Here is a 10995-nt window from a genome sequence, read left to right on the forward strand (position 1 = left end):
GGCCCCGGCGCCGCCTCCGCGCTCCCCGCCCTCAACATGGCCGCGGCGCCGCCGCCCGCTCCGGCGGGGAGAGGCCTGCACCGGCCCCGGCCCGGCACAGCGGCTGCGGGCTGGGAGAGGGACGGGGATGGGGCGGCCCCGCCGGCAGCCGCCTTCCCGGAGGCGCGGGGAGCCGCTCGCAGCCCCGGCGGCACCGCTGCCCCGGAGGTACGGGGCGGTCTCCGCCCGGCGCGGGTCCCCTCTCCTGGCCGGGGCCGTCTTCGTGCCGTTACGGGTGCCCTGCCCCGGGTAGGGCTGTCCCCATCCCAGCTGGGGTGCAGGTGCCCCCCGGGGATGGTGTCCCCCATCCGCGTCCCTGGGGTTTCAGAGCTGTGGGGATGTCCCCCGTCCCCTCACGTCTTCCTGGGAGGATCACTCCTCTTCCCAGGGGAAACGGTGTGTCATGGCTGTCCTTCCAAACCAAGGACGGGAGATGCTCTTCCCACGGGTGTTCACGCCCTCGGAGGGGCTCCACAGACGGTTCCCCCACGCACGGCGGGAACGCTCCGTTCCTGCCAGGCGCTGCCCAGGCTCCTCTCCATCACCAGGGAGGCCTGTCCCCCACTGTGGCTTTATGCACCTTGAAGGAGGAAAGAAAAGGGGCTGCTGCATCACCTAGGGTCTTCCTGTGAATCACGGGATTTGATGGAGCCTCATTCTCCCCAGGCGTAGGAAACCCAGCCCCCGGCACAGGCAGCTGAGGGCATGGGGAAAACACCCCCCAAATACCCATCAGATGGGCACGTGTGGGTACTAGGGTGTTGGGGCACCGCCAGCCCACAGGGTCTCAGGCAGGGCAGGGTCGCCTGGCTTGACCTCAACACCCTAACGATGCTGACAGGTTTTATCAGGAATATCGTGATAACCAAATCTCATGCTTCAGGGCTCCAGTTGGTTGCTTGCAGGGGTCAGGTCCCTGGGTGCATAACTGTCTGAATATATGGTGGGATTTTTCTCCTTTGCTTTCCTTTGCGGCATTAGTGTGGTCGCAGCTAGCTGCTGAGCATCGCTCTGACATGGTGCAGGGAACCCTTCGCAGATGCTGCTCCACATCTGACAGAGCAGGGAACTGATTTGAAAGTAGGCCTTAGTCGGTAATAATTGTGCCTTTTCACTAGGCAAAGAAAGTGACAGGTGCCACTTTCCCATGCACAAATGAAAAGGGATCCCCAGGGTGGATAGGAGATGCAGTTTCCATTTGGTGTAAGATAAGGCTGAACTGTGCCTCCAGATGCTGTCCATATCTTTAATTGTCTGAAGGAAAAATTTGATCTTGAGATAAAACAATAAGAAAGTATGGAAATGCCTGGATAGCTCCAGTGGTCTCAAATGGAAAAAAAAACCCAACCCAGTGTCAACTTTTCCTGTAGGTCTGGATTAAGGACACTACAACAGTACAAATGGGAATTCAGGGTTTCTTACATTTAACAATTATGTATCAGCTGAAGACTTTCCACTTCTTTCTCTAAGGGGTGGAGACCAAGTTTTATTTTATGCTACATAAATACTTGGTGTCAAGAAAAGGATAATAATTCTTAAAAATAACTTTATTCATAAAGAGCTGTAGCAATCAACTCCTGATATACATCTAGCATTATGACTGTTGGCTCAGAAAACACAATGAAATCAATTGAAGTGTTCCTTTGTATGAAACAACCGATTTAAGCAAATTTTAACTAAGCAGATAGGCGCCATCCCTAACGAATGCGGTGTTGTTGCAGCTAGGTGTTCAGCTACAGTTTGGGCGGGTTAATTCTGGAGTGGGAGGAAGAGGCCTTTATCAAATTGCCTAGAGCAGCAGAATGAAATACGCCCTGCAGCTAACTAATATCAGGAACATGTCGTAGCTGGCCTATTTCCAGAAGGCTGGGAAGAACAGCAGCTGCCTTGTCAAGTTCAGGGAGAGCCTGACATTACCGGGCAGTGGGCAGTATCTGTCAAGAGACTGCGCAACTACAGAAGTGTTTCGGGATCTGATTTTATTTTAGTTACTGAAGACGTTTCTCATCAATGACTGATATCAATGTCTGCCATTAAAAGTAGCATCCAACGGCACCTTTCTGATTGCGTGCAAAAGTTGTTGGCTTGACTTCCATGTGACTTCTCCCCAGCAGCCAAAAGCATTAGTCCTGTTTTGCCCTTCTGGGTGAGCAATTTCTTTGTTCCTTCTGCCAACCAGCACATTCCTAGATCCAAAGCATTCCGGGTCCCGCTGGCACCCCGTTATGGAGGGAAGAACAGATTTACAAAAGCAGAAATATTTGCTGATATTACAGGAAGTCGGTTAGCTGAGGTCAGCAACAGATTTAGTAGATGACCAGGTTTGTTCTTGCTGGTACAGGGGCCACCAAGGTTTGCAGGGCAGGGTGAAGGGAGGGGGTTCAGAGGTATCTGGGAGCTATACATTTTCTGGCTAGATAATGCATAAGGTGGGAGAGCCACCAATGTCCTGATTTCTCTGGTATGCACAGCTTCTTAGAAGCCAAAATAATTTAATAAATATGTTTTGTCTCTGAGTAGATTCCTGATTTCATAATTATTTTGTCCTCTGTTGCCACTCAGGCATATCTCAGTGCTCAGGCCCAGTGAACCATGGGAACCTGTGTGAGCACCAGTTGTATGTAACTTTATTAACAGACTTTTAATAACCTTGTGTGGTACCCACATGCCCCCAGTGGCAGAATACCTGGAGATAATAGTTGAGTATTTGTCGTTTGGAAACACTTGGAATAGTGTGCTTTGAGTCAGATCTTCAGGTCACCACCCATTCACCAATCCCCCTCTTTCCCCCGTTTTTAACTCCCAGCTTTGCCATTGCTGCTGGGCGACTCACAGGGACTTAGCAAAATTTATCTGCTGTTTTCTTCACAAGACAAGCTTCCTAAAAAAGCAAAGAGCACAACAAATTTTCAGCAGATTAACAACTTGAGACCATGAGGACTCTCTTGTGACCAGAAATCAGTCTGTGCAGACAGAATGTGAAAAAATCAAGAATTCAAGTCTTATTAACCCAGTCCTGAGATGAGCACCAACATTTTTAATCAAGAGGAAAATTAGAAAGGAATATCTCATTAGATGATATATAGAGCATTCGCCAAAATAGGAATTTAGTATGCAAGCATCCCATCTTCATCATGGCTACAGAGTCATCCCTCCACTCTGACTAGTAACTTAAATAGCCTAAAATTATTTTTCTAGCCTAATGTTTCACATGGGAGAGGAAGCCAGATGTACCAAAACAACATTTAAAAAGAGACACACCCTTCCTAAGAAATAGGGAATAGATGTTGTTTGTTGCAAAATACCTTTTTAAATAATGTTATTCCTGTTCTCCGTCTTGTTGACTTTTGCAGAAATTAGTCATCAAAGTGATTGTCAGTGGTGACAGTCTCCATGGATTTTGGAAAGTGGTGTCTGTCTACTTGTTTCAAGACTGGGACTTCCTGGATGATGAGAGTTTACCAAGATTTCTCTCCCTGTTCAGCTAATAAATGATAATTTACTTCTCAAAATGAAAAGAAGCAAAATCTCTGACCTGATGCACTCCTCTGGAGCTGTAGGTAACTTCATTTTTCACGTACGTCTTTACCTCTGTCTACCTTTGTAGGAAAAAGGTTTTCACAGTCTAGGCGGGGGGTTGGAGGAATTAGACATTTTGGACTTTATTCAGTAGTGCAAGGAATGGTCACTGACACAAGAATTATACAATTACTACAAAACACTCAGCATTGGCTTATCACAAAATGCCAACCATCCTCAGAAACGCCGACCTGCATTGCTGCAGACAACGCCGCACTTTGGGCTGGTATTTATGATATTTATCGGCTTTCGTTTGCAAACATCCGTTAAGAATTATCCCAGCGGTCCTGGTTCAGCAGGACCAGACACACGACGGCATCTGTCACAACACAGCAGAGAGGCTGGCGCTTGGCACTACGCACACCTAAAGACACATGGAAGTCCTGCCCGACGGGATTTACTGAGTGCCAGCGGGCTGCCAAGGTCCAGCTAGCCTAAGGGCCTGTAGAAATTTAAACAAAGATTATCTTAAAATGGCAGAAAACAAGCAAAGGCAGATCCTGTCACTGAAGCAGAGCTGCTGGCATGGGCTCAGTGCTGTCAGACCTGAAGCACAACCCCGTGCCGTGGGGCCTTATGGCCTTGGAGGCACCCAAGACTCTGAGTAGAGTAGCCCCAGCCCCACTGGCGTGACTGAGCATGTGGGACGCCCACCTTCTCCCCAACAGCTCTGAGGTCTGGGCTTGCTCCTCTTCCCGCTCTCCGGGGAACTTTGCTCCCTGGGCACGGGAGAGCTGTGAGGAGTAGCTTGGATGGGGAGGAAGGCACACCTGAAATCTGGAGACCTGCCCAAAGGACATTGTTTTTGTTTGGACCTGTCCTGACACAAAGGTTGAAGCCTGAGCAATTTAACTACCAGGAAAGTATTTTTCTTTTCTTTTTTTTTTTTTTTTTTTGGAAGAGCTGTTTTTCAAGCTCAACTTGACTCGCTGAACAATGTGGTCTGATGCAGTTGCTGACTTTGATGCAGCAAAAGGTAAAAAACCGATTTTTTTTTTCACGTGACGACAGCTCTGCACTTGCTGCAGCCTTCAGAGCTGTTACACTAACCCTTTGCTGCAAGCGTGTGCAGCATCCCTGCCGCCACACGAGGGGAACCACCAGCGTTCATTAGAGACGTCACGTGGCGCTGAAACCCCGAGCACAAGGACACCGTAAAGCCCAGGCTGACCTCCTTTCACTCCTCCCACCCATCTCCTTTGCACGCATTGCTCTTCTCACACTGAAGAAGTCACCTGAGGTCCCCAGCAATCCCTTGCAAAAGCAAAGCAGAACAAAGAGCAGGGCCAAGACCAGTTATGAAAATCAGACTCCTTCCTTCACTGTGCAGTAAGCATTAGTGAGAGGTACGTTTTCTCTGTGCTAGTAACAAGGAAAACTCTTCTGCTCCCCTCATTCAGCAGCACTTGCATCAGCAAGATACCTGGGTGACCCAGAAGCTTTTATGTGACACATTTCAGTGCAAACCCCACCAAAATTGATGTGACTGATGGCAGCCACATTACTCTGCCGTCTTACTCAAAATTAAATGGTCTTCAGGAGCACAGGAGCTGACCGATGTCCATGTGCAGCAAACTCCCAGGACTAAAAGGACTTCAGGGAGATGGACTGTGCATGGGAAGTGCTCTTGCTAAAGCTGAGCAGCTTATTTTAGCCAACAACTTAGTTAACGCAGCCTCTATTTTGTCAGTCAATGTTTAGATGAAAGCATGTTAGCAGGAAACCAAGGGAACCCTGTGGCTGGCCTTCAGCTCCGGATATCTGCGCTGGAAGCTTGTTCATACCGTACCTTCAACTGAAGTCTGGGGGAAGGCTGGATGACTCCAAACGCAGGTGGTTGGTGCTGGCAGGAGGTCTTCCCACCAGGGAAGGGGGAGTGAGGAAGAGATGTGGTGTTTACCCACTTGCTCAGTTGCTTTCTGAGGAATGAACAGGTTAATCTGCTTTCACCAGGCACCTAAGTGCAGGACCTGCCTGCAAACCCCAGGAAGCATTTCTAAAAATCTGTAGAAGACTAGCTGTGTCGCATGTCTCAGAAGAGGTGTCTGTACAGCTACACACTGGTGTGCCAGATGCAAGGACTGTTAAAAAAAATAATCTGGAACCTGTTGATACCAGCATGGACAAAGGGGCCAACAGGCTGTTGCGTGAGGACAGAAACTCGAGAGAAAGCAAGAAGTGGCAAGGCTGTTTCAACAACAGGAGAAGAATGAGGAAGACCAGCGAGAGACCACGAGGCAGCAACCCGATCAGATAACTCGCTGATAGAGGCTGTATTTGCCGAGGCTTGCAGATCCAGCTGGCACTCTCTCAATGCAGACTAGGCATCAGGTGGCAGAGCTCACATGCCAAGGTCCCTGCCTCCCATGCAGATCGTGGCAGCCGTTCAAGTATCTCAGAAATCTTCTCTGGGCAGATTACAAGGGAAGCAAAGATGAGAAGCACACACCAGGCCAGGAGAGAACTGCACTTCAGGACTCCCCTCTTCTTTGCAAAACCTCTTGAGTTGTACGGTATGAGCTGGCAAAATTGTCGTTCAGATCCTCAAATACTGAACGCTGTTCTAGGAGTAACACCAGACCCTGAATCTGGATTTGGGTTAAGGCTACAAGACTGCATGAGATGGCTGGTGAGGACAGAGTCAGTTCAGTCAAAGAGTGCTTTTAGAACTCAGTTTATATTTAAAAAAACCCCACAAGACAGGGATGGGAGTGGGGAGAACTGTTCTCAAAAGGACTGCCAGGTCCCATAGCAAGGGCAGAAAACAACCTTTCTTCTGGTACAGAGAACACAGGACCTCATCTGAACTGTCTCTCCAGACAGCTAGAAAGCTGAAGGTGCCAGAAAAAGAAATAAGCGTGATGCTTTTTGAACCTATCTGGCTCCAGACACTGACCCTGTTTAGCAAACAGTACGTTCAGTTAATTGCAGAACAGAGCACATGTACCTATAATTGCAGAAATGTATGAGATATCATAAAGTGCTCAACAGAGATGACAACAGGAGAATTTGGCTTCAAGTATCATTTTTTTTCTCTTAATTTTATCTATTACCTGAAATCCACTCCTCAAATTGTAAATCTGTGATATCTGATGGACTAATACAAGTTTTACACAGTGATAGCATCAAGAGTTTTTAAATTTACCAAGGCTTATCTAAGTCTTAGGTTGCTCGGTTTCTTCAAAGTCTGGAGAAGTTTTCCAAAACTCAGTTCCCTTTTGGTGTAAATATTGTTTGGCAGCATCAGAAAAGCTTTCCAAGGGGAAGTGAGACAGACTAGAGCTCCTGTCTCTTTGAACTCCTGCCAAGTGCATCTTAAATTACAAACTTACAGACTAGTGTGGTCCGGCTATTGATGAGAGTTTAAAAAGAATCTAAAGTACAATGACACTGATCTTCCGTTTAACTGCTGCACAAATCAGATAATTGGATACAGAGGATTAAAATAAAAGCTAACTATTTGACAATATAAAATCAAGAGGGGAAAAAACAGTTACGCAAAATTACTGCATTTTCAGTTATTCCTGTGAAATAGCTGAAAATGATCCAGAGAATTAATTACTGTCCTGGAAAATATTCTTGCTACAAATAAGAAACCACGATAAAGGAAAATGTGAACCTTGTTATGTCTAAACAATCAACAACAGTTGAAACAAAGAACAAGGAAGCTTAATACTTAAATTGAAACATCAGTCTTCATAGTCAAAACGTACAGAAGAACGTGACATGATTTATTTTAGGGCAAAATGTTGGCACTAGTAAGTAGGTGAAAATCACTGGAAAATATGGCAAAACCAAGTAACTCATAGGTTTCAAGGCCTGAATGAATCACTTCTGTCATTCAGTCCAACTGCCCAGAGTCTTGTGTTTATTCTTTTTAAACTAGTCTCATTTAAGCAACTGACTTTCCAATTTCATATCGTCACATCAGGATTTAAGGATGTTTAGTTAACAGCAATTTGGAGAGTTTAAAAACCTTTTGCAGCCCAGCTACTGCAGTTCTTACTCTGCAGGAAAGCACTTTTTGGACATGTCACCTGAGTATTTCAGTTTTAGATTAAAGGCCTCCTCCCTGCTTTGAACTTTGCAGACTTCAGGAATTGCCAGCGCCAGTCTTAACCATGGTTTAAGTAAAAAAATTTGAACTTAGATCCCGAGTAAGCTACCTGCACTCTGGGAGAAGCTAAAATTGATACAACACAGCAGGGAGTAGTAAGATTAAAAGTGTTGCTGACTGTGTTTAACTTCAGTGACTTCTTGTTTTGGAGGTATCTAGGCTTAAAACTATAAGGCAGCTGCATGGCTGCATGCCAGAGGAAGTTCACAGCAAAGCTGTTTACACAGCATCCGCCTATTTTTAGTATACAGTTAGGGAGTGAGTTTCTTCCTCCCCCTACCCCAAGCCTCTGTAATGCCCTCCACTGGCAGGCAGGGACTTGACGGGTGTCTGCACAGGAATATGGAATTTTTTTTGGCCAGCAGTGTGAAATAGGGTATTGCACATGTGCCAAGCAACCTGCACGTCTATCCAGGGAATAAAAAGCAGGGCAGCACCACCCCTGGTTGCTCTCTTCTCAGCTGGAATGTTGTTTTAGGAAAAATAAAAGCAGAGAATTCAGTTTAAACAAAGTAAGAGAACTTCTCTGGCAAAAATTCAGGTAAAGGTTTAAAATTCCTGCCACAATAATTGGGTCAGGGATCAGTCACTCCAAACTCTGTATCATCCCAGTGCACGTACGCATGCAATTAAGAAGCATCAAGGAGTTGTGTGCAGTAATCCCACACATATGTTCATATTAAGTGCTGCTGTCACTTTGCTTATTCTTACACAATTGAAATGGACATTCGAGGTGTGGGACACATTCACTCAAAAAGTTGGAGCAAAGTACTCCCAAAAATTTGAAATTTGCCTAAGTGGAGAGTCCCTTACGCTGGGTGGTGTTGGAAAGTTTGTACTAACTACGCAGATGTGGGCCACTCCATAGGAGCACGCCAGTCTCCCCACAGATGTTACTATTACCACAAGCGCTATTTTAAAATAAAGGATGAAAAAGGAAACGAATGGCTGCGAGCCTTGAGGTCGAGCTCAGGAGCTCTGCCAGTGCAGTGTTTTGCTCCAGAACAGCAGTTCTCTGACTCCCTTGCAGAAGGCCTTAGTGGGAAAATATAAGAGGGCAGCGTAAGAAACGTAAGCTGGAAGGCACTTCTGTGAGCCCTATCCCCAGCACCTCCAACCCACACTTGCACCAGCTCCATAAGATGCCCGCTAACTTTTCCTTTAAAATCTAAAATTCCAGAGATTCCACAACCTGCCCAGAAGAGGTATTCCACAGCTTAGCTCTTTGTGCTGTCAAGGCCAGCTGCCCATTCTGATGTCTAAGCTCAATGTCTGTTGATGCAATGTAATCTATTTTTCTTGTCCTACCCGCAGCAGTGAGGGAAAGTGTATTTCCTTCTTTGCAGCCACCTCTTACCCATTTGAAAACATGTTTCTCCCTTCGCCTTGAAACAAGCTCAGTCTTCCATCCTGTCATCCCTCTCACTGCTTTCCCCTGGTTATCTCCAGCTGCTCCACATTTTCCATGAAGTGTGGTGCTTACAGCTGGACACCATGTTCCAAGAAAGGCTTTCTACTACCACACGAGGAAGAAGGACCACGTCACGTATCTTACGGACTACATTCCTGTTCGTACATTCCACAACTTTTTTTTTTTTTTTTTCAGGAACAGGATGCTGTTGAATCATGTTCAGCTGGTGACAGGCTATAACCGAGAACTTGTCTGTACCACTGCTACCCTGTCCTGTCCTGTGCTTCATTTGTTCAGCTGATAGTTGCTCCTGCTGAAGTGTACAAGTATGCATTTGTTAAATCCATTGCTGGATTTACTGAATCACATTATAACTCTTTTGAATGTATCAAGTTCATTTTGAATTGTAATTGTCTTCTACTCGGTCAGTAGTTAGCTCTAGTCTGGTGCTCCCTACAATTTAATCAGCATATGCCATCTCAATTGTCAATGAAAATAACAAATAACATCAAATCAGAGCAGAACTGTAAAAAAATCCCACTCAATATATCCTTGCAGACTGACTGTGAATGATTAATAATTACTTTGAGTAGGGTTTTCCAAGGAGGTTTTTATAACCTCACTTGTAAATTGGTGTCAGACCACATTTCCCTACTTTCTTACGGAAAGTCATTAGAGCCACTTAAAGCCGCTCCCACTGCTTCTCCTCCGTTCAAGAAGCTTGTTACCTGGGTGTAGAAGGAGCAACATTAGTTTAACACAATTTGATCTTTCTTTCTTTTAGAAGCTCACTGATAGTTTCCCTTTTCAATTAATTTTCCAATTTAAACTACTGACCCCGAGTTCTGAACAGACGGGTGGAAGCAGAGAGACAAGCTGAGCCTTCAGAGTTTACAGCATCCTCCTTTGTCTCTAATGCTTAACACTAATTTACCATATGGGGTATCCGATCTAGGCATAACTACTGTTGTTGTGCTTGTGCTGCAATCTCTTATGTATAGAAGCACAGCTTGTCTAAGTGAGGACATGAGAGCCCTTGAAGCGTTCACTACTCTGCTCTAACATCACACAAGGACAATGAAAGTCTTGTGCTCCTGCATTTAGGGGTCCCCCCTCCATTGTTTCAGTATTTCAGTGACCAGCTACTCCAGTGAGAAGTCACATCCACAAAAGAGAGAAGGCTCCTCAACAATATCCCACACTTCCTTTAAAGATCCCAGCTGACTGAATTAAAACACAAAAAACATACAGCAGATAAACACCCATCCAGTAATTATTTCTATGGCATGTGGGGAAACTACTCCCAACATCAACTTTGATAATAAGTCTTAAATTAACCTCTTCAGGAAACCTTTGCAAAGATGGATGTGGAATCACAGTATCAAGAATTACACCTCATCAACAAGACCTGATCATTTGGCAACTCCTATTTGAAGATGATGCAGGACAATTTTTTCCTGACATGTAAGTCTGTGCTGACTGGGGATATGATTTTTCTCAGGTCACAGTAAATACCTACTACACTCATTAAATCGACTCCTTGTTTAAGCTGATGACATTAAGAGCACGTAGTTGTTTTTAGAAAATAAAATCTCCATCCATAGGCCAATAGTTCCCTTACTCCTATGGAGTTTTCCCATCACATTTCTTGATAGTTTAAAAAACACTGAAAGGTACTGCTGTCTCACTCTAGGCAGTTATGTATTTGGACAAACACAGCATTATCCAGGTGATCTTTTGTTTTATTAATCTCTTACACTACACTTATGTGGTTCTAAAGTGCATCCTGGATGTAGCAGCACTTCTGCAGTGTAACTACATTACCCCCTGCATTCCCTTTGTATCTCAG

General features: G+C 45.5%; 1 long non-coding RNA gene across 1 annotated transcript; it reads left to right on the plus strand.

Moving 5' to 3' along the window:
• Nucleotides 1–49: 49 nt before the first annotated feature.
• On the plus strand, nt 50–3564 carry LOC141949361 (uncharacterized). The gene is made up of 2 exons (XR_012630738.1): nt 50–207; nt 3393–3564. It is a non-coding gene; the product is annotated as an uncharacterized LOC141949361 (long non-coding RNA).
• Nucleotides 3565–10995: the final 7431 nt, after the last annotated feature.

Source organism: Strix uralensis, chromosome 13 (genome assembly GCF_047716275.1).
Source record: "Strix uralensis isolate ZFMK-TIS-50842 chromosome 13, bStrUra1, whole genome shotgun sequence".
NCBI lineage: Eukaryota > Metazoa > Chordata > Aves > Strigiformes > Strigidae > Strix > Strix uralensis.